At 47.8% G+C, this 24,134-nt stretch overlaps 1 long non-coding RNA gene across 1 annotated transcript; it reads left to right on the plus strand.

Moving 5' to 3' along the window:
• Window positions 1-17,089: 17,089 nt before the first annotated feature.
• On the plus strand, window positions 17,090-20,407 carry LOC117047834. Its single transcript, XR_004426782.1, has 4 exons — window positions 17,090-17,136; window positions 17,786-17,831; window positions 19,153-19,216; window positions 20,331-20,407. It is a non-coding gene; the product is annotated as an uncharacterized LOC117047834 (long non-coding RNA).
• Window positions 20,408-24,134: the final 3,727 nt, after the last annotated feature.

The raw sequence follows: 24,134 nt of genomic DNA on the forward strand, positions 1-24,134 counted from the left end.
GTAAGAATGTGTAAAAAAAAAAACATTTTTCACTAGATCAAGTCCATCATTTTTGTTGCATTAATTAAACAGTTTGAAGTGGAATTTTGAATAAATGCACAATTAATTCCTACTGTTTCAGATGTCATCGTGCGATTATCCCCCTTAGTGGGTCATGCAAACCACTGTTCTGAATAATGCCTTTCATAGGGTAGAGGGCACAGAGGATGAGTTCATGGAACCAAGGGGTCAGAGTCATCAAAAATGTGTGGGAAATACTGTCTTGTTGTTGTTCAGTCGTGTCCGACTCTTGGTGAACCCATGGACCAGAGCACGCCAGGCACCCCTATCCTCCACTGCCTCCCGCAGTTTGGCCAAACTCATGTTAGTAGCTTCAAGAACACTGTCCAGCCATCTCGCCCTCTGTCGTCCCCTTCTCCTTGTGCCCTCCATCTTCCCCAACATCAGGGTCTTTTCCAGGGAGTCTTCTCTTCGCATGAGTTGGCCAAAGTCTTGGAGCCTGAACTTCAGGATCTGTCCTTCTAGTGAGCACTCAGGGCTGATTTCTTTAAGGATGGATAAGTTTGATCTTTTTGCAGTCCATGGGACTCTCAAGAGTCTCCTCCAGCACCAGAATTCAAAAGCATCAATTCTTCGGCGATCAGCCTTCTTTATGGTCCAGCTCTCACTTCCATACATCACTACTGGATATAGCTTTAACTATATGGACCTTTGTCAGCAAGGTGATGTCTCTGCTTTTTAAGATGCTGTCTAGGTTTGTCATTGCTTTCCTCCCAAGAAGCAGGCGTCTTTTATACTGTCTTAAATGTATATAATAAATAAATAAGCTAGACCTTAGTTGGTATAAGCAGTTTCCTATGTTCTTAATTGTCTCCCCAATTCAAGAAGGCAGTTTCTTGTTCCTTCTACAATTTGAATGAAGTTATGCAATTGCATGTGTCCCACCAGAACCATTCCTTTGTGAGTCTTCTCTCTCAGCAGCTTGACGTGCCACGACCGAGACACAAGCCAAGGGGCCGATTGAGTTACCGGTTTTTGTGGCTAGACAATAACTGCTGGCGATAATCTGCAAAGGGCGTGAGAAGGACCTGGCACCTCCAAAGGGCAAAAACATTACTGTCTTGGGACCAGCCTGACCACTATCTAATGACCGCAACGCAGAGAAACGGTGCTCCCAGAAGGAGACCATTGTCTTTGGGGGCCATGCCGTGTTTGCGTAGATTGAAGGAGAAAAGCCAAGGTCATGGTTTAGTGCCTTTAAATATTTGTTGTTCTGAGAAAACCCTCCGCAGCCTTCTGTTATGGGGAAAGATGAGTATCTCTAGGGCAACCGCAGGGTAAAGAAAATCCAAAAGCAAGCAGATTTCATTTCAGAGGAGAAGAAAGGAAGAAAGGTTCTGAGTTGGAGAGAGAGGCCAGCTTCAGATGTTCATGATGGAGACCCCGGTGCTCTTGACCCTGATATATACCGGTATCACTACATAGAATCATAACACTGTAGAGCTGGAAGGGACACGGAAACATTTAGTGGGGACAGGGGTGTTGCTGGGGGGGGGCGGTATGCCCCAGGTGACGGGAGGGTGGGGGTGACAAGCAGTGGCCCCTCCCGCCACTCCCACGCGCCGCCGCTCCCTCCGTCACCCCGAGAGCAGCAGCACACGGCCCGACGAAGGAGTGCATCTGCGCAACATTTCGTGCAGGCGCACTCTGTCGTCGGACCGCCGCTTCCACGGCCTCCTTTTGAGCCGCAGAGTGAAAAGGTGGCTCGTGGGGCTGCCGTGTGTGATCAGTGGGGAGCCGCCAATCTAGCTTGGCAGCCCCACGAGCCGCCTTTTCGCTCTGCGGCTTAAAAGGGGGCTGCGGAAGCGGCGGCGGCACTCTGTCGTGATGTCACAATGTGGCGTCACGACGTCCCGCCCCCCAGGGCATTTCCTTTTGCTGCCCCGGGTAACGCGGAGCCTTCCTCCGCCACTGAGTAGGGAGGGTGCTGTGGCTCAGTGATGGAGCGGTGTTTTTGAGGCCGGAAGTTCAATCAGCCCCCAACTTCTGTAGTTGAATCTCAGAATTGTAGAGTGCCACTGGGCTTTAGGGGGGGGGCTCCGTAGGACGTCCTAATGATGACATAGTAAATTGAGCAGAATGGAAGGCGAGAGGTGTCAGATTTTGGCCTCGCTGCTGAAATGTGAAAGACCACGACTGCCCCTGTCTGTCTCCAGGGTCAAAGGCAGCAATGCTTCTAAATAACCGTTGCAGAAAACTGTGGGATCGGAGAGTGCTGTCCTGCTTGGGTCCTGCAGGAGAGTTTTCCACGAGCATCTGGGTGGCCACTGGGGGAAGAGGATACAGTGGGCCTGATGCAGCCGGCACTTCTGATGTTCTTAGCATGATCCAAGCATCACGTCTTGGACACATGATCCAAGATCACGCCCCACAACTCTCTCTGACAGTGATGGGGCCCTTTTGGGCCACATGCCGAGAGAGACTCTTAGAGTTTGCATCAGCCTTGGTTTAGCAAAACGGCCCTGGGCAGCCTTTGCCCTGCTGGCATATCAGATTCTTCCTGGTCTCTGCAATTAGTTTCAGTCAACGATTGAGGACAAAAGGCTATGTAATGGGAAGAGCGTTCGAGGGAGGTCACGGCCAGGGTGTGCAACCATCACGCCACTTGGAAAATGTTCTTCTGCTTGCCAGATATTAACAAAAGGGGAAAGGGGGAAAGAAAACCACAAACCAAAGAAGGTTATTTGATGAAGCAAGAGATACTGAGCCAATTGCGTCCTTGGAAGGAAGTGCCATTGATGGGTCTGACAGCAGGAGATTATCTGTGCTGGGGTGCCAAAAAGGTCTTTTTAACGCTAACATTTATATCAGGATCAGTTAACGAAACAGTCCATTACGTAAATAAGGGCTCCTCGGTTAATACAAGAATGGTTCTATTTGGGCCACACACCAAGCTTAGTCTAGCCCAAGACCCTCGCCCCAGATGCCTCTAGGGAGACTGCAAGCAGGTCCCAGGGTCTGCAGGGGGTAAATTCAGATTTTCTGTCCCTGAACATGGAAGTCCCTGAAGTGTGGGTGGGTTCCCACGAGGCAAGACACAGCGATAACAGCAAGAATCTTCATTGAACTACATAACTCGGAAACAGGGGGAAAGCAACTGCTTGTATATATCCCTGAAAGCCAGGGCCACTCCCACTCCCAACGTGATTGGCTGTCTAAACTTCCAAGCTGCAAATCACGACTCAGAGTTCAAGGGCCAATGGCAGAGGCCCCAATCCTGAAATGTTCTGTGACTGCACATCATGTCTCGAATCAGAACACAAGAGCGCAGAATCCTTAGTCCAGACTCAAGCTCAGGCAAACACAGACCAATGAATACATAGCAGTCCCATTCATTTGTTCAGCACCACATCAACCAGCTAAGCTTCTGGCCATGGAAGGACCTTGTGGTACTTAAGTTACTTTGACCATGTTGTTAAAATCTGGTAGGCAGGTCACTGCATCATAGCCAAATAACATGGCAGACTTGAATGCTCCACTGTAGTGAACGTTCCCCACATCAAATGAGGTGCGCGTTTTGCGTGGTCGCGAGTAGCCCCCTTGGATCACGGAGCAGCTCCTGGCAGTTGGGCCTGGCACCACCTTCCCAGGTTGGATACCTGTGGACTCCACCTACTCCGGCAGCCGCCCAATCCCGGCTGGGGAGGTGTTGCGGGGGGGGGGGTGTGGCCAGGTAGAAGGAGGGATTATACAGTACACACAATAGAACTTGAGTCATACCATTGGATTCAGAGCTTCCCCACCCTCCACTCCCTCAATTAATGTTAACTTTGCAGGTTAATCACCTTTTTTCCTTTTTTTTTTAAATGAACTTATTGGCATTTCAAGAATATACAGAAAAAGAAAAAGAAAAATACATACAAAGTACAAACTACAAAATACAACAAGCAGGCAGGCACTGCTATGTCAAGGTCGCTGTTGAAGGGCCGGAAAGGACTTTCCCTGCATTGGCAGGTTTCGCCTTTCCCGTAGCAATTCGTCACAACTTTGGCGGTTGCAGGCCTTGGGCGGAATCCTTTAGTCATCTACAGAGTTGGGGGGGTGACCCCCACCCGCATTGCGACGTCGATGACAGGGTTCCCGTTAAAGGGGTTTCAGGGGGAGGCATTGGCCATACGCCCAGAGATCGTCACTGCCCTCCCCCTCCAGCGGCGGCAAACAGGGGGGCGAGCTATCTGCTTGAACATATGTTCTCCAAAGTTAGCCCACTCCCCACTCAAGCTGGATAACCCTGAAGTTACCCAGAACCCCGGCTGGGGGGCTGGGAAGGATAAACGCCCAATGCCCGAGCCAAGGTCTCCCTACATCTGAATATTAATAAAGTTGTGGCCAATTTAATCCCATAGAACGTTGTCACGTGTCATTATTTCCCTCAGGGGCTGCCCAGGGTTTGGGGGACTCTTCCTGGCCATGCAAATGGTGGGGTCTCCCTTCGGTGGAAGATTTTCAACAAAGGCTGGGTGGCCATCTGGTGTTTTCTGGATGCTTTTGCAAGAGAGTTCCTGCATGGGCCGGGGGCGTGGGGGTGGGACTAGCTGACTTTTCAGGTAGCTCCCAACTCCATGACTCTTAAATCCTTGTGGAAGACCATATGGTGGAACCCACACATGAGGCAGGACCACTGAGTAGGAAGCAAACCAAAGTCATTGAGCTTTTTTTTTTTTTAGGAGATTGCCCCCTAAATTTGTTGGCCCAGAGATGGAAAGAAGATAAACTCGCTACCAAAGAAGAATGGCAGATCAAGTTGATGGATTATGCTGAAATGGCTAAAATGACCAAAATTTTAATAAGGAATGGGGGAAATATGTAACTTCTCTTAAAGACCATTGTAAACAGTTAAAATCGTTAGCAGGATTGGAATATCACCTGTAGTTTAATGGTGAGTTCTGGACACAATGGAGAGGTAAAAGATTTGGGTTGTCATAAAAGATGCAGGAGAAAATGGTTAACAGTAGGGCCCACAAAGGGCAGGAGGAAAGTCCAAAAGAAAAAGTCTGGGAACCATGGATCTAAACAAAAGAAGTCCACCCACATTTTAAATAACTCAGACCCTTCTCCCTAAGCATCCAGGGGAGTCTGAATAAGATAACGAACCGGCACCTTTTTCTACATTCCAAATACATCGTTGGCAAATGCAGAAAGAGATTTGAATGGCTGCTTACCTCTGGGCGAATGCATGAAGCATAATGGACCCAGGGGTCATAGAATCATAGAATCCTAGAGTTGGAAGAGACCCCAAGGGCCATCCAGTCCAACCCCCTGCCAAGCAGGAAACACCATCAAAGCATTCCTGACAGGTGGCTGTCAAGCCTCTGCTTAAAGACCTCCAAAGAAGGAGACTCCACCACACTCCTTGGTAGCAAATTCCACTGCCGAACAGCTCTCACTGTCAGGAAGTTCTTCCTAATGTTTCAGTGGAATCTTCTTTCTTGTAGTTTGAATCCATTGCTCCGTGTCCGCTTCTCTGGAGCAGCAGAAAACAACCTTTCTCCCTCCTCTATATGACATCCTTTGATATATTTGAACATGGCTATCATATCACCCCTTAACCTTCTCTTCTCCTTTCTGAATTCAGTTCCATTTTAAGTTGAGGATATATTAACACCCCAAATCCCCTTCTCTTCATGAGGAAACCGTTGGCAGAACATCGACAGCCCCAACACAGCCTGTGAGTCCCAGAAAGCGAAGGAGGCGCAGGGGCAGAAGAAATGAAGAAGCTAGCCAGACTCACAACTCATTTGAGCCGTTCTGGGCAAACTAGGCCAGCTGGGATGCACAGTTCCCAAAGGTACACAAATTTGGGCCAGTGGGTACCCAGTTTCTGATTCATGATGTTTTTAAGCAGAGATTGAATGGCCATCTGTTAGGGATACTTTAGCTGAGATTCCTGCACTGCAGCAGATGGGACTAGAGGACCCTTGGGGGTCTCTTCCAACTCTACGATCTATGATTCTATGAGATTTCAGCTAAGCCATAACCAGAAGCTTCATCTTGCCAGAAATCCCCGAGCAACGTCCTGGTTCGGGACTTGCTTTTGAACTTGACACCTGCTCGCTGGGATGATCAATATTTGTTTATTTGGGAGGACTCAACCTATAGACAAATATTTGGTTATTGGTAACGGCGGAAGCCATTGCATGGGTCCTCGCTTTTCCTCCTTGGTGGGTTATATAAATGCCACCCGGTTTTCGTGAGACAGACGGAGGAGAAATTGACGGAGACGAGACTTTCTACGCAATCTAGGTAAGAAAGGTCCGCGTGCAAAAAAAAAAAGTGGCAGATTGTCACTTCAGGCTGGAAAATATATTCCTCAGGTGTGCTAAGTGGAAGAATTCCACTTGCTTAATTGTGTTACTTTGGTATGGCATTGGAAGGGGGGGGCATTCCAAATTCGCATAATACAAAGATACGTGACCCCAGGGTTCATCTAGTCTGACCCGCTCTGGAACAGCAGAAAGCAAGCCTGCCTCTCATTCTCCTCCTTCCTCTCTCTTCTGTTTCTTATAACACGGATGCCATCCTTCTCAACAGGTCCAAGGGCAGAAGATGCTTCTGGTTTTGGCCCTCACCATCTTCTGCGGCCTCCTGGCCCAGAACACCCAAGGATATGCCAGCCCTCAGGCCGTTGTCAATCTTGGCCCAGAAATGCTTCAGCACCGTAAGTTAAGTCAAGGGTTTGCTCAAGGGGCTCTGGAGGCTCTTCCCTGACCCTGCCTGGCGCTCCTTCCCTTGGCTGCATTGATATGCTTTGCACATTGCAATCCAATGCTCGCTTTCTCTCCTTACATACAAGCCTCAGCCGATACAAGCCTGCGCCCCTTAACCCTCAGCTTCCAAGAAAAAGGGTTCCTTCATACTCAGGAACTGCCTGTATTCATTAGGAAAAGGACTTCCTTCTTTTGGTTTGTATACATCAGGCACGTCCATCTGTGGTAGATCACTAGTAGATCACAGGCTCCCCCAAAGAAGCCCAACAACTTTGGCTCCTCTTAAAAAAGCTCATTTTGTTGCCCTGCACCCCCCAAAAACAGGGCTTTACTCCTCCCCCAAAAAAGTTTTTAATTCTGTAAGTAGATGACAGTCTCTTGGGAGTTGGCCACCCCTGGTATACATGGCTGTAGACAGAATAGTCATATGAGCATTGATGGTTAAAATGTCCCTTCCCTCTCCTTTTTAAACTGTTTGGTCTACACAGGAGGGTGGTGTTCCCCTCCCTAAAAAGTTTGGGAACCGCTACTCTAGGTTCTCAAGCCCACGAGCAAAATAGTCCCTCTGACCCCATCAACGCCCCTCTTAGCAATCTCTAACCTGCCCTTTTCTCATTGGCTTTCAGTGATTTCCCATCGGTTGGACAGCCAGGCTCTGGTAGGCCGTCTCCAGAATTTGCCCCTCCAGAGCATCTTGCAAGGCGGTTCCGGCGGATTGCTGGGCCTGGGAAACCTCCCCGTCCTTGGAGGCCTGGTGGACGGGCTTCTGGGCAACATCTTAGGGTGAGCTGTGGGATGTGACAGCCGGAATCTGGAGTGCGCTACCAAAAAAAGACAACTTAAAATGTTGCGCCTTCTCTGCAAGGTCCAGAGTTCGGCAACATGAGAACAGGCCTTTTCTGTGGTGGCTCCCCATCTGTGGAATGCTCTGCCCAGAGAAGCTTGCCTGGCACTGTCATTGAGGCACCAGGCAAAAGCATAACTCTTTACCTAGAACTTCAACCATTAAATAATCTATGGTCTGTTAAAGGTGGGGACAGGGGGGACCATTCTTATAATTTCATTATTATGCCCCCTGTTATTACACTGTTTATCACGCCTTATTTCTATGCTCCGTAAAATGTGTTCTCAATGTTGTACCCTGCCCCCATTCTGAGCAGGGTGAAGATCAGGAACGTGGAACTTCTCCGACTCGACATCCGTTTTGATGAGATAGCAAAGCACATCATTGTGACCATCCCAGCAGATGTGGAGATTGAAATAAATCTGTGAGTGCTTCCCCACGGTTCTTTTGAAGGTGGCTGGGTGGAACAGGACACAGGCGGGCTGATAGGGGAGCCTGGGTTTCAAAGAACTGTTAGAGATTTCAGAGTTGCCTACGTGCAGAAATGCAACTCTCTATCTCCAAGCAATTAACTAGTTGGCAGAAAGCCCAGATCTGCTCTCTCTCAGACCCTTAACAACGACCTGTGATTGGTCAGTGTAGTTCCTAAAGACTCAGCTCTGTGTGAGAGCTGTGTGGTTAGGTGTTAGTGTGTGGTGTTAGGTTGATGAGAGAGAGAGAGAGAGAGAGAGAGGAAAAGATTTTATGTTTTTTTTTTCTTTTATTTTGTAAAGTCTGTAAATAGTAACTTATGGATGCTAGTTGCTTCAATCAATAAATACTGTATATAGTTATTCAGTGAGTTGCTGAGTTCCTGCGTTGTGCTGTCCAGTCAATTACACAACAGCCAGAAGCTTCCAGAAAAGTCTGTGTCTAACTCTGTGGTGTCCAGGAATACGTTATACTCCTGACACTAAATCTTAAGAAGAACGCTATAAGATCCATGCATTCCAACACAGAAAGGTTTGTGGATTCCATCCCTAAGACCTTGCAAAGCCCCCATCTCCTAAGGAGCTGCCATGTACCATCTAGCTCAGTATTGCCTACACTGACGGGCAGCAGCAATGGCTCTCCAGGTTGCAGACAGCAGCTATCTCCCAGGCCTACCTGGACTGAGCCTTCTGCATGCGGAGCAGGTGTTCCACCACTGAGCTGCCGTTTGAGTCAAAAGTCAAAAGAAGCAAGTCAAATATGCTCTGGAGGACACAGTTGTACCAGGAGAAGGTCTCCCAGTTATGCTGCAAGAAGGGAAACAGTGTGCTTTGTCAAATGTCTAGATTTTAGAGAATCTTAGTAGAGTTGGCAGGGATCGCAAGGGTCATCTAGCCCAACTCCCTGCAATCCCTGACAGATGACCATCCAACTTCTGCTTAAAAATCTCTTGTGAATTATAGAATTGCAAAGTGGAAGGGACCCCCAAGGGTCATCCAGTCCAAACCGCACAAAGCAGTTACAGGTAGGTAGCCGTGTTGGTCTGCCATAGTCAAAACAAAATTTAAAATTTAAGATTTAAAAAAATCCTTCCAGTAGCACCTTAGAGACCAACTAAGTTTGTTCTTGGTATGAGTTTTCGTGTGCATGCACACAAAGCAGGAATTGCAACAAGAGCATTCCTGACAGATGCCCATCCGAGGTGGTGTCTCTTACCTAAAGTATGTATTAATGCCCCTTTCCTTCCCCGTTTTTAGGCCACTCAGTCTAGGCAGGCTCCTTCACATTAAGCTGTACCTGGACATCCAGGTTGGAGTTCGAATCCTGAGAGACCCAGCGAGCGGCCATGTGAAACTGGTTGTTGGAAATTGCCACAATAACCCTGGCCATCTTAGAATCACCCTCCTCAACAAGTGAGTATGGAGTCATAGAACTGGGTAGATGCCAGTCCTTTGGGATAAAGGAGGATACTGGGAGGAAAAGAGGTGACCTTCAAAATCATAGAAATGTAGAGCTGGGAGGGCCCTCTTGTTCAGCCCCCTGCAACGCAGGAATCATGGACTCCTCTGTTCCTTTCTGCATCAGTTGCCTTAGATAGCCACTCCTCTCTGCCTAACAGTAGAGCCGGCACTGTTCTGTCCCCACTGCCCCCCCCCACCTATTGCAGGGCAAATATGACCGTGGGGGTGTGTGTGTCCGTGCTGAACTCCCACATAGGTTCCTTGGGCAGTGCAGAATCCCGACCACACAGGCCCCCTGCTGCAGATGTTTGCAGAGGGCTGTGGGGACTGACCCCCTGATGCGACAGGCACAGAGACTGACACGTTCTCCCTTTGTTCCAGCAAAGGACCTCTTCTCCACACCGTCAATAACCTTCTGCGAGCGGTGACGGACATTCTGGAGAAGACAGTGCCACATCTGCTGCAGAAAGAGGTGAGTCCTGTGCAGGTTTCTTCTGGTCCACTTGCGGGGGAAGAAGGTCATTCTTCTGAGCCAGTGGTCCTCCTGGGGTCTGGCTTGCTGAGATGCTCCTAGACTGCGCATGAGATTAACACACATGCAGACACACTCCGATAATGGCTGCTCTCCCTTGTCAATCACCTGAGTGGTTCTCTTTCCCCCCCTTTATTTCCAGCTCTGCCCACTTGTCAACATGCTGCTAGAAGATGTGCTGAATTTGCTCCAAGGTGAGAATCTTCCTCTGTATTCATCTCCTCTGTCTCCCTTTTCCTTATCCCCCACACTATGCCAGTGTGGTGTAGTGGTTAGGAGCGGTAGTCTCGTAATCTGGGGAACCGGGTTCGTGTCTCCTCTCCTCCACATGCAGCTGCTGGGTGACCTTGGGCTAGTCACACTTCTCTGAAGTCTCTCAGCCCCACTCACCTCACAGAGTGTTTGTTGTGGGGGAGGAAGGGAAAGGAGAATGTGAGCCGCTTTGAGACTCCTTCGGGTAGTGAAAAGCGGGATATCAAATCCAAACTCTTCTTCTTCTTCCCAAGCACTTCTGCGGGAAATTGTTGTTGATTTTATTAGTTATCTACCTGTAACTAATAATAATAATACCTTTATTGCCATTGTACAACCTGTGTACAATGAAATTAAACGACCCCCCCCCCAACACTCAATGTCTTATCAAACAACACACCACCTCGCAGGTCAATTTCACTATGTTATTTTCCGTTCAACAGCCTAACAGCCCATGGATAGAAGCTATTTTTTAGCCTGTTGGTACGGCTGATTTTACTTCTATATCTCCTGCCCGAGGGTAGAAGATTGAAGAGGTGATGGCCGGGGTGTGAAACTCCGAACTCCATCCACACACTGCGAAATTGGTTTGCTTCCCCCAGCCTCTCCCCTGGGTTGACGATTTCTCCCTCTGCCGTTCTCCCCAGGCTCCTTGTCATCCTATGTGCACGGAGACATGATCCAGCTGCGACCCTCGTCCACCTCTCTCCACAACGGAGTCATGCAAATTGGCTATGAAGTAAATCGGGGCTGGCGCTGCAGGGGGTGGAGGGCAGGAGCACCTCACCAGGAGCGCCTCACCAGGACGTGGCGCCTCAATGCAGTTGTCCCCCTGGGACCTTTGCTTTTTTCCTCCATGTTGCTTTGTTAATCTCTATCTTTTGAATCATTAAAAAATGTGGGGGTTTGAGCCCTGGTCTCCTTGGCCCAGGTTCAACGCAGGATAACACAAGTTGTAGCTGTCACTCAACCACTTTGATTGGCAGAACTGGCACTGTCACAGGTGCTGCGTAAGACCCTTTCCACATGGGTAAGAACTCGATCTTTTAGTGTAGCCGCACCTACACTTTGGAACTCCCTGCCTATTGACACCAGACAAGCACTTTCACTGTACTTTTTTTGGCGCCTGCTAAAAACAGCGGGTGGCACTGTGGGTTAAACCACAGAGCCTAGGGCTTGACTATCAGAAGGTCGGCGGTTCGAATCCCCGCAATGACGGGGTGAGCTCCTGTTGCTCGGTCCCTGCTCCTGCCAACCCAGCAGTTCGAAAGCACGCAAGTAGATAAATAGGTACCACTCCTTTGGGAAGGTAAATGGCGTTTCTGTGCACTGCTCTGGTTTGCCAGAAGCGGCTTTGTCATGCTGGCCACATGACCCGGAAGCTGTACGCCGGCTCCCTCGGCCGTTAACACGAGATGAGGGCCGCAACCCCAGAGTTGGACACGACTGGACCTGATGGTCAGGGGTCCCTTTACCTTAAAAAACATTCTTGTTTAGACAAGCCTGCCCAGATAGGCAAGCCTACTGTTGTTTTAACTTTTCAAAAACCTTAAATTACCGTTGTTCATTTTCTTATTGTTTTACTTTTTCTACAATCAAACAGTGCATAATTTTTTTTAATGAAATGAATGCATAAAATAAATGTCTATGCCCCCCTTTCCTCTGTTGGAGGCAGCGTGCCTCTGAATGCCCATTGTGGGAATCAGAAGTGGGGAGAGTCTGGCCCATCTAGCCCAGGATCCTGTTCTCACAGTGGCCAACCAGATGCCTCAAAGGGTAACCCGCAAGCAGGATCTGGGCGTAAGAGTAGCTGCCCTGAGGTTTCCAACACCTGCTATTCAGAAGCAATCCTGGAAAGCTTGCATCGCTGCAAAAGTTGGGGTCTCCTCCGCACCTGCTGGCAACTTATAACCATGTATAGAATGCCCAAATTTGGAGAATGAACTTGCAGTTCATGTGTCAGGGTTAGGCCCACTTAGATTGGGCTCAGGTAGACTGTGTTTGCTCTTCTTGCTTGTCTTTCCATTCCAGGGCACTGTCCGTCTGCCGGGAGGGCAGAACTACATCGTCCCCTCTGGCACTGCCCCCCTTCCCCATGCGCCCCTGGGCGATGCTCCCATGAACATGCTCCTCAGCGACCACCTGCTGAGCGCGATGCTCCGGGCTTTCTTGACTCCAAAGGCTATAAACATCCACAGTCCACAGGAGGTATTATGCTGAGTTCATTTTAGCATTTCAACATTTTAAATGCATTACAGTCGTACCTTGGAAGTCAAAAGGAGTCCGTTCGACTTCCAAATTATTTGAAAATCAAATCACGGCTTCTGATTGGCTTCAGGAAGCTCCTGCAGTCAATCAGAAGCCGTAGAAGCCCCGACAGATGTTCGGGTTCCAAAAGAACATTTGCAAACCAGAACAATCACTTCCAGGTTTGTGGCGTTCGGGAGCCAAAACATCCGAGTTCCATGGCATTCGGGATCCAAGTATTGGGAAACGGGTGTTGACAGATAGCCTGAAGCCACCTCGAATCTTAAGTCCTTTCAAGGCAGAGATTTGGGTGGAACTTTGCAAAATTCACTTCTGAATCTCAGCGTAATCCAGTCTTTGCGGGTCACATGGCAAGTTGAAATTGATCTGTATTTCCCAAGAAAAGGTGTGACTTGGGGCTCATCCCTACTTCTGCTTGTCCCATGGTGAGGAAGCGCAAGTCTGAGCAGCTTTCTAGGCATGGATCCGAGTGGTTTTGCTTCCCCCCACTTCTTCCCCCCAAACAACCCAAACTTTAGCAGTAAATTGGAGCAAACAACAATCTGGAGAAAACCCAAGTGATGTTTGCTCCAGTTCAGCGCTAAAGATCAGGTTTTCCCAGGGGAAAGCAGCGGGGCAAATGGAAGCATGGATGAAGCCCCGAAATGCAGCTCCCCCACATATCTCAAGCTTATACATGCTGAAAACTGTGTATTTCAAGAGAGAATGCCTTCAAAACTACAAATTTAGCTTATTAGTCGCCCTTTTCTTTGTCAATGCAACCCAAAGGGACTTACATCAATAAATATATAACATACATTAAAACTATTGCTATGGGGCCAAGTTCAAGGTGATCCGTATAAAGGACCAGTTTACCCACGAGATCGCTTGGCCCCATATGTTCCCATTTGATCACTTCAGTCCGGGGAGAACAGGCACTATTATGGATCTGTTATGTACTGAGTTGAATAGGATCCAAACTGCAGCAGTCTGATTGGTCCTAGAACAATAGGATTGAGATTGCAGCAGTCTGATTGGTCCCAGAACAATAGGATTGAGATTGCAGCAGTCTGATTGGTCTGCAGGAGCCACCCAATCCAACTCCAGGTGGAAGTGAATCTGCACTCTGATTGGCATACAGGAGTATCCCGGAATTAGCCAATCACGTGGGGCCCATTGTGTAAATAGTGAATATAAAGCAAACGTTTTGGGGCAACTGCATCCCTCACTACTATGAGCTGAATAAAGAGCATGAAATTCACACTAGACTCCGAGTATATTTCAGGATCCCACATAAATTCTTGTTATGTGTTATCTTAAAATATTCTTCCCATCCCCCAAAATAAAAGCGAGTTCCCTCGTTCTAATTAATGATTACATTAATTAAATAATGATGACAAAAGACTTCCTCTTTTGCTGCTTTGAGCCCTTTGCAGCGGTGAAGCTGTCTCTTATGCACCCCTATGTGGAAAGATAAGGGGGGCAGTATGCCCCCCACTCCATGTCTTCCCCACATAGCAGAGGGGGAGCGATCTGGAGTTGGAAAAGGAGCGGGCTGGAAAGGGTCAGGCAGCCTCTTCCCACACACCCTTCATCCATTCAGGTGCAGAAGGAGTCTGGGTTAACCTTTGCTTTGAGGGAGGAAAACTGGGAATATAAACTCTTTCTTCTTCTTTTGGTTTCTTCAAAGATTACTGCATTCAGTCAACAGATGGCAGCTCTGTCTAGTTTTAAGGTCAGTATTTTTAAAGACTCATCACTTCTAGCCTCCCTCTGCCAAGTATGTAGGTATGCATGTATATGCATATTATTAGTTCTACCTTTGGAACTCCCCGCCAATTGACACCAATCAGGTGCTTTTTTTTGGCAATTCCTATCCAGATGCAAAGCGGCAAGGCTTTCAATCTGTATGTAGTTGATTTGCTGATCTTAATTATTATTTGCATGTTTTTAAATAGCTGCTTTTAACCGTTTCGCAGGTCCTTTTACTGCTTTGTTGTTTTCCGCAAACTGCTTTGAGGATATTCTTTGCAACCAAGTGGTATGAAAATGTTATGAAATCAATCGAACAATAAAATACTCTGCAAGGCTTGGTGCATATTCATAATATTTATGGAGCGAAGTGCCAAGTGAGAGTCTCTTTGAAGCCTAACTGTGCTCAGGGCTTTCATCTTCATGTCCTGGATCCTTGCAGGGCGCAATACGAACCTTGCAGGTCTCCTATGGGGCTCCCGTCCTCGCCCTGACCGTAGGAAGGATCGAGGTGAAGCAGAATGTTGACGTCAAGGTGTACAGCAACCGGCATCTCTTCACTGTTCGTGCTGTAAGTAGTTGGGTCACCGAAACCAGCCTGGGCTATGGTTTGCGTGCTTAGAAGTAGAACCATGGCATCGTGGAATTGGAAGAGACCTAAAGAGTCATTTAGTCCAACCCTCTGCAAAGCAGGAATCATGTCTAAAGGCATTGCGGACGTGATGCTGTTTGGCCAGGCGGGTTGGCCTGAGTCGGCCAGTCTGAGAAATGTCCTAGAGCCTGCTGGATAGCTCAGCCGGTTAGAGCGTGGTGCTGATAATATACCAAGGTTGCAGGTTCGATTCCCATAAGGGGCAGCTGCATACCTGTGTTCCAGGGGGTAGGACTAGACGATCCTCAGGGTGACTTCCATGATCCTAATATCACCCACAACATTGCAGAGAAGGGTTGGGCATAGCTTTTATTTTATTTCATTTTGTAGAATCTTTTTTTAATTGATTTTCAAAGATATAAACATACAACATGTTTATATTCCTGCTTGGCAGGGGGTTGGAGTGGATGGCCCTTGTGGTCTCTTCCATCGCTATGATTCTAACATAAAACAGTATTAAAAAAAATCCAAATAACAAGATTACTCTGAATCTCCTGATTCCCCCCCCCCCAAACCCTTCCATGGGTTCTTTGCATTCTATTTTCAACTGCATATCAGTACTTCTCCAATTTTTCACTTTCCTAAGTTATCTATACATTCCGTTACATTACAAGTGTATTTAAAATCCTGCTGATGTTTTGTCCTGTTTACAATGATTTTGTATATACATTATAAACATTTCCCATTCTTTTTTTTAAAAAAAAAAAATTCTTGTCTTCTTGATTCCTGAGCTTCCCAGTTAATTTTGCCATTTCGGCGTAGTCCATCAACTTGATTTGCCATTCTTCTCTAGTCGGGGCTGTCTCTTCCTTCCAGGGTTTAGCTTCTAGATTTAGATGCGCTGAGCCTATCACTGGACACTCCCCCCCCCTCCTGATATTTCTATGATGGGCAATGTCTTTGGTTAACTGTGCCATCGAGGGATAAACTCGCACAGAACAACAGGACTTCGTTGCACAGCTTCCAAAGGATGCTGAAGCCATGCTCCTTCTCCCTGGCGTTTGAGCTGTGTGTCCTTAGCACCCACCTTATTTTTATGCAAAATAAAACAAAAAAATTCCTTCCATTAGCACCTTAGAGACCAACTAAGTTTGTTCTTGGTGTGAGCTTTCGTGTATCTGAAGAAGTGTGCATGCACACGAAAGCTCATACCAAGAACAAACTTAGTTGGTCTCTAAGGTGCTACTGGAAGGAATTTTTTGTTTTATTTTGTTTTGACTATGGCAGACCAACACGGCTACCTACCTGTAACTTATTTTTATGGTTGCACATTGTTTCAAATTGTTTTCGGCCTGTATCGCAGCCTGGGACCTTGGGGTAAAGGCAGGTGCTAAGCAAATAAATAATCCAAGATGGCCCCATCACCTCAGATATTGTGCTGCCTTTAGGTTTGCTTGTGCACTCAGGCCACTCCGGAGGGTGGATTGGGTCAAGGCCGGCTTTTCTCTTCTGCCATCATATCCTGAGCGTTTTACTTTAAGGAAACCAGAATTTGTGAAAAGGCAATAGCTGTCAACCTTTTCCCTTTTTTGCGGGAAATTCCCTTATTATAGCACTGGGAAACAGCAAGGAGGGTTGACAGCTATGTATATAGCAGTGGGGAACAGCAGGGAGGGTTGACAGCTATGGTCACTGAAAAGCCCACCTGGATCAGACCAAAGGGACCCGTGTAGCTCAGCATCCTGTTTCTCCCAGAGGCCATGGAGATGCTCCCATGAAGCCCCGAAGCAGAGCATCCCAGGAATTCCCCTTTTCCCCAAGGTTCAGTTCAGAAGAAAGCAGCATTTCAAGTTAACAGCAATCTTCTTGAGAGCCAGTGTGGTGTAGTGGTTAAGAGCTGTAGACTCGTAATCTGGGGAACCGGGTTCACATCTCCCCTCCTCCACATGCAGCTGCTGGGTGACCTTGGGCTAGTCACACTTCTCTGAAGTCTCTCAGCCCCACTCACCCCACAGAGTGTTTGTTGTGGGGAAGGAAGGGAAAGGAGAATGTGAGCCGCTTGGAGACTCCTTTGGGTAGTGATAAAGCGGGGTATCAAATCCAAACTCCTCCTCCTCCTCCTCTTTTTCATCTTCTTCTTTTCAATCACAGACAGTGACTTCGGTTGGTGGCGTTTCTGTGGCAGGAGGGAACCTGAGACTCACTCTTCACCTTGAAGGGTAAAGAAAAACCCCAATTTATTTTGCAACACAGGGACATAAAACAAGGCTGCGCTGTTCTCCGCGTGAGGGGAAGGCAGCTCAGATCCGTCGCATTATCGTGCGATGTTGGTGGTGCCTTGAAATCAGCCCCCCTCCTCTCCCTCACGCAAGGAGCAATATATTGCTGCGTATTGCCGGGTCAAAATCGTTATCACATTATGATTTCAAAAGTGATTTTGGCCAATATATTGAAAAACCACACAGCGCTAAAACAGACCATACAATTTGTGATATTACCATGCAAAAATGGAGGGGGGGATTAGTTGGGGGGAGGAAAAGGATGGGGCCGTGGACCCCCTGTGGACCCCTAATTGGGAACCACTGCTCCAAAGCAACGTGAGAGGCTAGAAGGGGAATGGGGCATGGGGGTGGGGGCCCAATCCACTCTGACTCCAGCAGGAGCCTCTCACTGGATGCCAGCTCCCTCTGCAGCCGGAAGGAACATCATCAGATCTTAGAATTGTAGAGTTGGACTAGTTGGTTTAAATACAACATTTCAGGTTGTTGCTCAGATGCTACAGAGCCGTTCCTTAGCAAAGAGAAACGTTTAGCCAAAACACTTAAAAAATAAAATAAAAAAATCTCCTATTTTATTGTTTCTTTTCAGGATTGACAATCTCTCATTGATCAACTCTTCAGTTGGAAACTTTGATGTAAGTAGCATATCCCAAGAAAGCAGTGCCTAAGCCTGTAAACCAGGAAAGCCCCCCGTTCAAATCTTACCTCAGCCGCAAGCTTGATAAACCTTCAGCTTCCCATTCCAATTGTGCCTCCTGCAAATAGTCTGGGGGATGTTGGGGGGTCACCTTTGCTCAGCTCTAGAGGAGAGTCGTCCTGTTCTGTGCAAGGGAAAAGAAAATTCCCTTTGGGGGTCCGAGGCCAGAGGCTCAAACCTGATTCCTGGTTAGCCAGACTTTATTCAGTAACGCATTACAGGGTGGAATAGACACATATAAAAAATGCTGTGAAAATGCTTAAAAAAAAAAAACCGTTTTGAAAAATATATTGAATTTGCCGTAGCTCACTATCGCCATCTAGTGTCACATTTATATAATGCGCATTACAACACTTCAAACATTTCATTTGCAGCTGTATAGCTGAGTCCCATGACAGAGTCCAAACAGTCTGCAAGAGCTTTCCATTATGACACATTATATGAGGAGCGAGTGTCATATAGCTTGTTTCATCTTTCCCCCAACCATCTCTCATCCAACCGCAGTCCTTGTTATTTTTACTGTACATGCAGAGCCCTCCTTGCTCCTTAACTGGAGCAGTTTTTCACTCTCAACTTTGGGCTCCTCCTAAACTGGTTCTTGCTGTGGTCCGGTTGCTCCCTTGTGTGCATGAAGCTGGCCTCACTGAAAATTCTTTTCTGCAAAAATTCTACCTCACGGGACACCCCTTTGCAGAGGGCGTGCATGCTCTTTGCAGGCTGGAGTTGTGTTCAAAATAACATGGTTAAGGATGTGAGGGCGATCTGGCTGCGACATCTGTCACCCCATTGATCGCCAGGGTTGATTCGGCTGATCTGGCTGGCTGGGCGGGTGTCCCCTTCCTCCCTCACCGCTCCGTGTGCATCCTTCCCCAAGCTGCGCGCTCGGTGGAAGAGGACGACCATCCCAGATAGGAGTGTACCGTTCTTCGGTCAAGGGTATACTATAGCTGCGCTCCCCTGCTAGAACCTCCAAACAAAATAACGTGGTTTGTTTGCTTTGCACAACTTAAGAACTGCTTCCCAGCAGTGAATAGTAATAATAAACAACCATTAAAATAATTCTATCCATCCATGCAAATATTTGGAAATGCTTTTCGACATTTAAATTGTGGGTCACCAGGACGATTCAGCAATGGAGCTGCTAAGGTGTGATGGAGACGAAAACCTGCTTTCCAATTAACTGAGGGGCCTTTTGTTTTTACCTGTTGTTGTCATCATCTGACCTCCCGTTTGCATTCCTCCCTTCATTTGTGTTTCAGGTGCAGCACCTGAAGGGCGCAATTTCACACCTGGTGTCTGCCTTCCTTTTACCACATCAGAACCGTAAGGACGAGGGGTGGCAGGTTGGGGGGGGGGGGTTGGAAGGCAACATATCCTGCGCAGGGTCCAGCGATCAGCTTCCCTGTCTTGCTGCTGGGGGCCAGCCACCCGGGGGGGGCGGTCATTCACTGGACTGCTGCATGGTGGCCAAAGCCATGGAAAACATGAAGTCACTTTGATTCCTATGCGCAAAGACAGCCGTGCACATCAGTCCAACGCTGTCGGGTGAAAAGTCTCCGGAACAGGGCAGGGAAATGCAGCTGTTTTCTAGAAGGGCTTTCGGAATTGCATTGTATGAACTTGCCTGATCCAGCACTTCTGGACTCAAGTGCAGGTTGGAATAAGAGGAATGTCCTACCACTTTCTCCCAGGAAAACCCGCTCTTTACTGCTGAATTGGAGCAAACATCAGTCAGTTTTTCTGTGAATGGATGTTCGTTCCGATTCAGTGCTGAAGAGTGGGTTTTGCCAGGAAAGTGGACGGGGAAAGGCAACACTGCCCAGAAAAATGCTTGGCCCCATGCTTTCTAGGCAAGGGACTAGCAGAAGTGTGGAGAAACCCACAGTTAGTCTATAGATTCTGCACTTGCTGAATGTTGTGCTGCGATTCCTGGCTCAAAATGTGCTGGAAATGCATCCAGAATTACATACATTGCCAGAAAATATTTTTGCAGACTATTATTATTATTATTATTATTATTATTATTATTATTTTGCAGATTAATGCACAGACAGAATAGTCTTATGAAGGAACACACACGAATATGAATATAATTAATTAATTAATATAAAATGGCACAGAGGAGTAATAGATTGATTTGCCCCCCCCCATTCTCCTCCTCCTCTCTTTCCTTGGGGTGTTGACTTTTTGATCAGGTTGCCTGTTAATCATTCTGATTAAAAATAATAATTATCACAGTGCCCCTGGCTGTTCAGTCACCTCATTTGGCTGATCTGTGTCAAACGTGGCCCTGCTAGAAAAGGTTTATTTATTTCATGAAATTTGCACACTGCTTGATAGTACAAAATAAACAGACAGTCCAATGTAATGTGTGAAAAGGGAGATTGCATCTGTTCTCTTTCATGTCCCCAGCACTCATGAGATCTTTCTCTTTCAGATTTGCTGGCAGAAGGCTTCCCGTTGCCTCTGGTGCAGCAGCTTGGCATCAACCATCTCAACGCTGCCCCTGGCCAGGTAAGGATGGTCTAGTCCAGTGGTCCCCAAACTTCTCCACCCCCTTGGTTCCATGAATGCCTCCCCTGTAGCCCCTGCCCTGTAAAAAGCATTATTCAGAACAGCGGTTTGCACAACCCACTAAGGAAGATAATAACACAAGAATATTCAAAACAGTAAAGGTTAAAGGAAAAGGGACCCTTGGCCATTAGGTCCAGTCGCGGACGACTCTGGGGTTGTGGCACTCATCTTGCTTTATTGGCTGAGGGAGCCGGCGTACAGCTTCTGGGTCATGACTAAGCCGCTTCTGGTGAACCCGAGCAGCACACGGAAATGCCGTTTACCTTCCCGCCGGAGCGGTACCTATTTATCTGCTTGCACTTTGACGTGCTTTCCAACTGCTAGGTTGGCAGGAGCAGGGACCGAGCAACAGGAGCTCACCCCGTCACAGAGATTCGAACCACCGACCTTCTGATCAGCAAGCCCTAGGTTCTGTGGTTTAACCCACAGCTCCACCTGCGTCCCTTATTCTAAACAGTAATGATTATCAATTGACACACACTACATTCAAAAAACCAATGGTTTTACTAATTCAACAAGAATGACGAACCCAGCTTTTCAAAGTCTGCTGGTCATTTAAATCTCCAGTGCCTTGAGGAGCAAAACAGCTGTGAGCTGCTCTTGGGAGCCCACATGCCATAGCCATGAAGAAAACAGGCTTGAAATTATGGCCAGCGTTAACATGACTCTCTTCCTTTTCACAGAATGCTCTCCTGCTCTTCGCTCCCCCCCTGGCTTCCTGAATGTGGGGGTCAAGATCCTCACCTGGATCAGAGGGAAAGATCCTGGAACACGATGGATAATGTTGCTGCTTCCCTTCCCTTCCCTTCCCTTCCCTTCTCCCTTTATGGTTTCAACACCTCTGCTTTCTTTTTTTCCTTTTTTTCCTTTTTTCAATTTTATTTTTTATTCAACGCCTCTGCTTTCATAGGATTGTAGAATTGGAAGAGACCCCGAGGGTCATCTGGTCCACCCCCTGCAATGCACGGATCACAACTGAAGCACCCCTGACAGCAGGCAGAGCTTGGGAACTTTTGAGCCTGCGACATCCCTTGGTTTTCACTCTCTCTCTCTGCTTCAGGGGCTCGAAAACAGCAATAGGTCCTTTGCAACGCGATTTCCAGAGCTGGATTTGCCTCCTGCCATTTGGGAACATGTCGAAGCTAAAAAGTGAGGGCACCTGAGTCTTGAGACCACGGAAAATCCCATAAGGCTGGATTCAAATCCTGCTCTTGGAAAACCTTGCCTTGAATGTCTGTTGGTTGAAAGCAGTGGAGTGTTGGCTGCCGGGTTCCCTCTGCGAATTGCTAAGATGTTCTGCTTGCTTTATCTTGCATTGATAATAAAACATTTCTCTTCACAATGCCATGAAGGTTTCAGAGTCTGCTCTTTTCACACATCTAGGGGGAAAATCTTCTCCCCTCTTGCGCCAAAGGCAAGACTCCCTGGCTCAGATTTTGAAGCGGCGGGGTCTTCTCTAATAATGGCTTAGCCCCAGAACCTGATTTCCATGTCAGGCACTCACAAAACATGTGGGGCGATGCAGAAGAGGCGATTTGGATACGGTGCCTTTGCTTCAACCGTGAGTGGGCTTAGCAGGGTGGGAGGACAGGTGCTATGTATGTAGAAGGTCCCAACAGGTTCATAGAATCCTAGAATCCTAGAGTTGGAAGAGACCCCAAGGGCCATCCAGTCCAACCCCCTGCCAAGCAGCTAACACCATCAAAGCATTCCTGACAGGTGGCTGTCAAGCCTCTGCTTAAAGACCTCCAAAGAAGGAGACTCCACCACATTCCTTGGTAGCAAATTCCACTGCCGAACAGCTCTCACTGTCAGGAAGTTCTTCCTAATGTTTAGGTGGAATCTTCTTTCTTGTAGTTTAATCCACTGCCCTGTCTCCAGCACTTCCAGCTGAACGGCTCTCAGGCGAAAGGGCTTGGGGAGACCTCTCTGACCGAGGTCTTGGAGAGTCGCTGCCACACACAGGGGATGGTGTTGGCTGAGATCAGCCTTCCACAAGGGTTTCGTTCCAAATAAGTGTGTTTTGCACCAGGAGAAAACCACATTTTATTCAGGGTATTGAGACTATCCTGTGAGTTAAGTGAGTTTAAAATGCAAAACTTCAAATACAGGTGAAACTCAAAAAAATTAGAATATCATGGAAAAGTCCATTTATGTGAGCAATTGTTTTCATTAGCTACTGGAGTTTAATATATGAGATAGACTCATGACATGCAAAGCGAGATATGTCAAGCCATAATTGTGATGATTAAGGCGTCCAGCTGATGAAAACCCCAAAGTTGAAATTGTTAATTTGGGGTTCTCATCAGCTGTACACCATAATCATCACAATTATAACAAATAGAGGCTTGACATATCTCGCTTTGCATGTCACGAGTCTATCTCATATATTAGTTTCACCTTTTAAGTTGAATTACTGAAAGAAATGAACCTTTCCACAATATTCTAATTTTTTGAGTTTCACCTTTGGGAGGAAGGCGGGGGGGTATACTTAAATGGAAATCATAATCATTTGTTGGGTTTTGAAAACCAGGGCTGGTAAACTTGCTTCTTCTCCATGGAAATGTGTGAGTGCAAGGCCATCTCGTCCATAGGGGCTGGTGGCACGCTGCGCCAGGGCACCAGGCCACCCAGGGGCACCCCCGTGAGCCCGCCGGCATACCGGGCGCCCCCGCCCCCACGAGCAGACGGGCGGGCTGAAAGCCAGCCGTCCTCACCTCACGGAGCCCCAGCTGGAGCGCTGGAAGGGCGTGCAAAGCCCCGCGATGCTCCAGCGCCACGCCCCTCATCCCCCGCTCGCCCACCCCCCCCTCCCAAGGGGCAGCCAGCGCGGGAGGGAGGCGGGCGGAGAGGCGGCACGCTGGGGGCACCGAGGGATCGCCGTGCCACGGCGGCCGATCCCTCTAAGACTACATTGTGGAATATCATGCGTACAACATGCAACTTTGCGCATGTACGTGCGCTGTTCATGTATTCCCCTCCCCCACATCATTCAACATAAACAGCGCAGGAAAATTTAAGAAGCACAGAGAGATGTGCTTTGATAATAAAGCACGGAATCACAGTGTAGCTGCTACTTAAATGCTTCCAGTTCCTAACACAAACACCATTTTGTTGTTGTTCAGTCGTTCAGTCGTGTCCGACTCTTCGTGACCCCATGGACCAGAGTACGCCAGGCACGCCTATCCTTCACTGCCTCTCGCAGTTTGGCCAAACTCATGTTAGTAGCTTCAAGAACACTGTCCAACCATCTCATCCTCTGTCGTCCCCTTCTCCTTGTGCCCTCCATCTTTCCCAACATCAGGGTCTTTTCTAGGGATTCTTCTCTTCTCATGAGGTGGCCAAAGTACTGGAGCCTCAACTTCAGGATCTGTCCTTCTAGTGAGTACTCAGGGCTGATTTCTTTGAGAATGGATAGGTTTGATCTTCTTGCAGTCCACGGGACTTTCAAGAGTCTCCTCCAGCACCATAATTCAAAAGCATCAATTCTACGGCGATCAGCCTTCTTGATGGTCCAGCTCTCACTTCTGTACATTACTACTGGGAAAACCATAGCTTTAACTATACGGACTTTTGTCGGCAAGGTGATGTCTTTGCTTTTTAAGATGCTGTCTAGGTTTGTCATTGCTTTTCTCCCAAGAAGCAGGCGTCTTCTGATTTCGTGACT

Source organism: Lacerta agilis, chromosome 6 (assembly GCF_009819535.1).
Source record: "Lacerta agilis isolate rLacAgi1 chromosome 6, rLacAgi1.pri, whole genome shotgun sequence".
Classification (NCBI taxonomy): Eukaryota; Metazoa; Chordata; class Lepidosauria; order Squamata; family Lacertidae; genus Lacerta; species Lacerta agilis.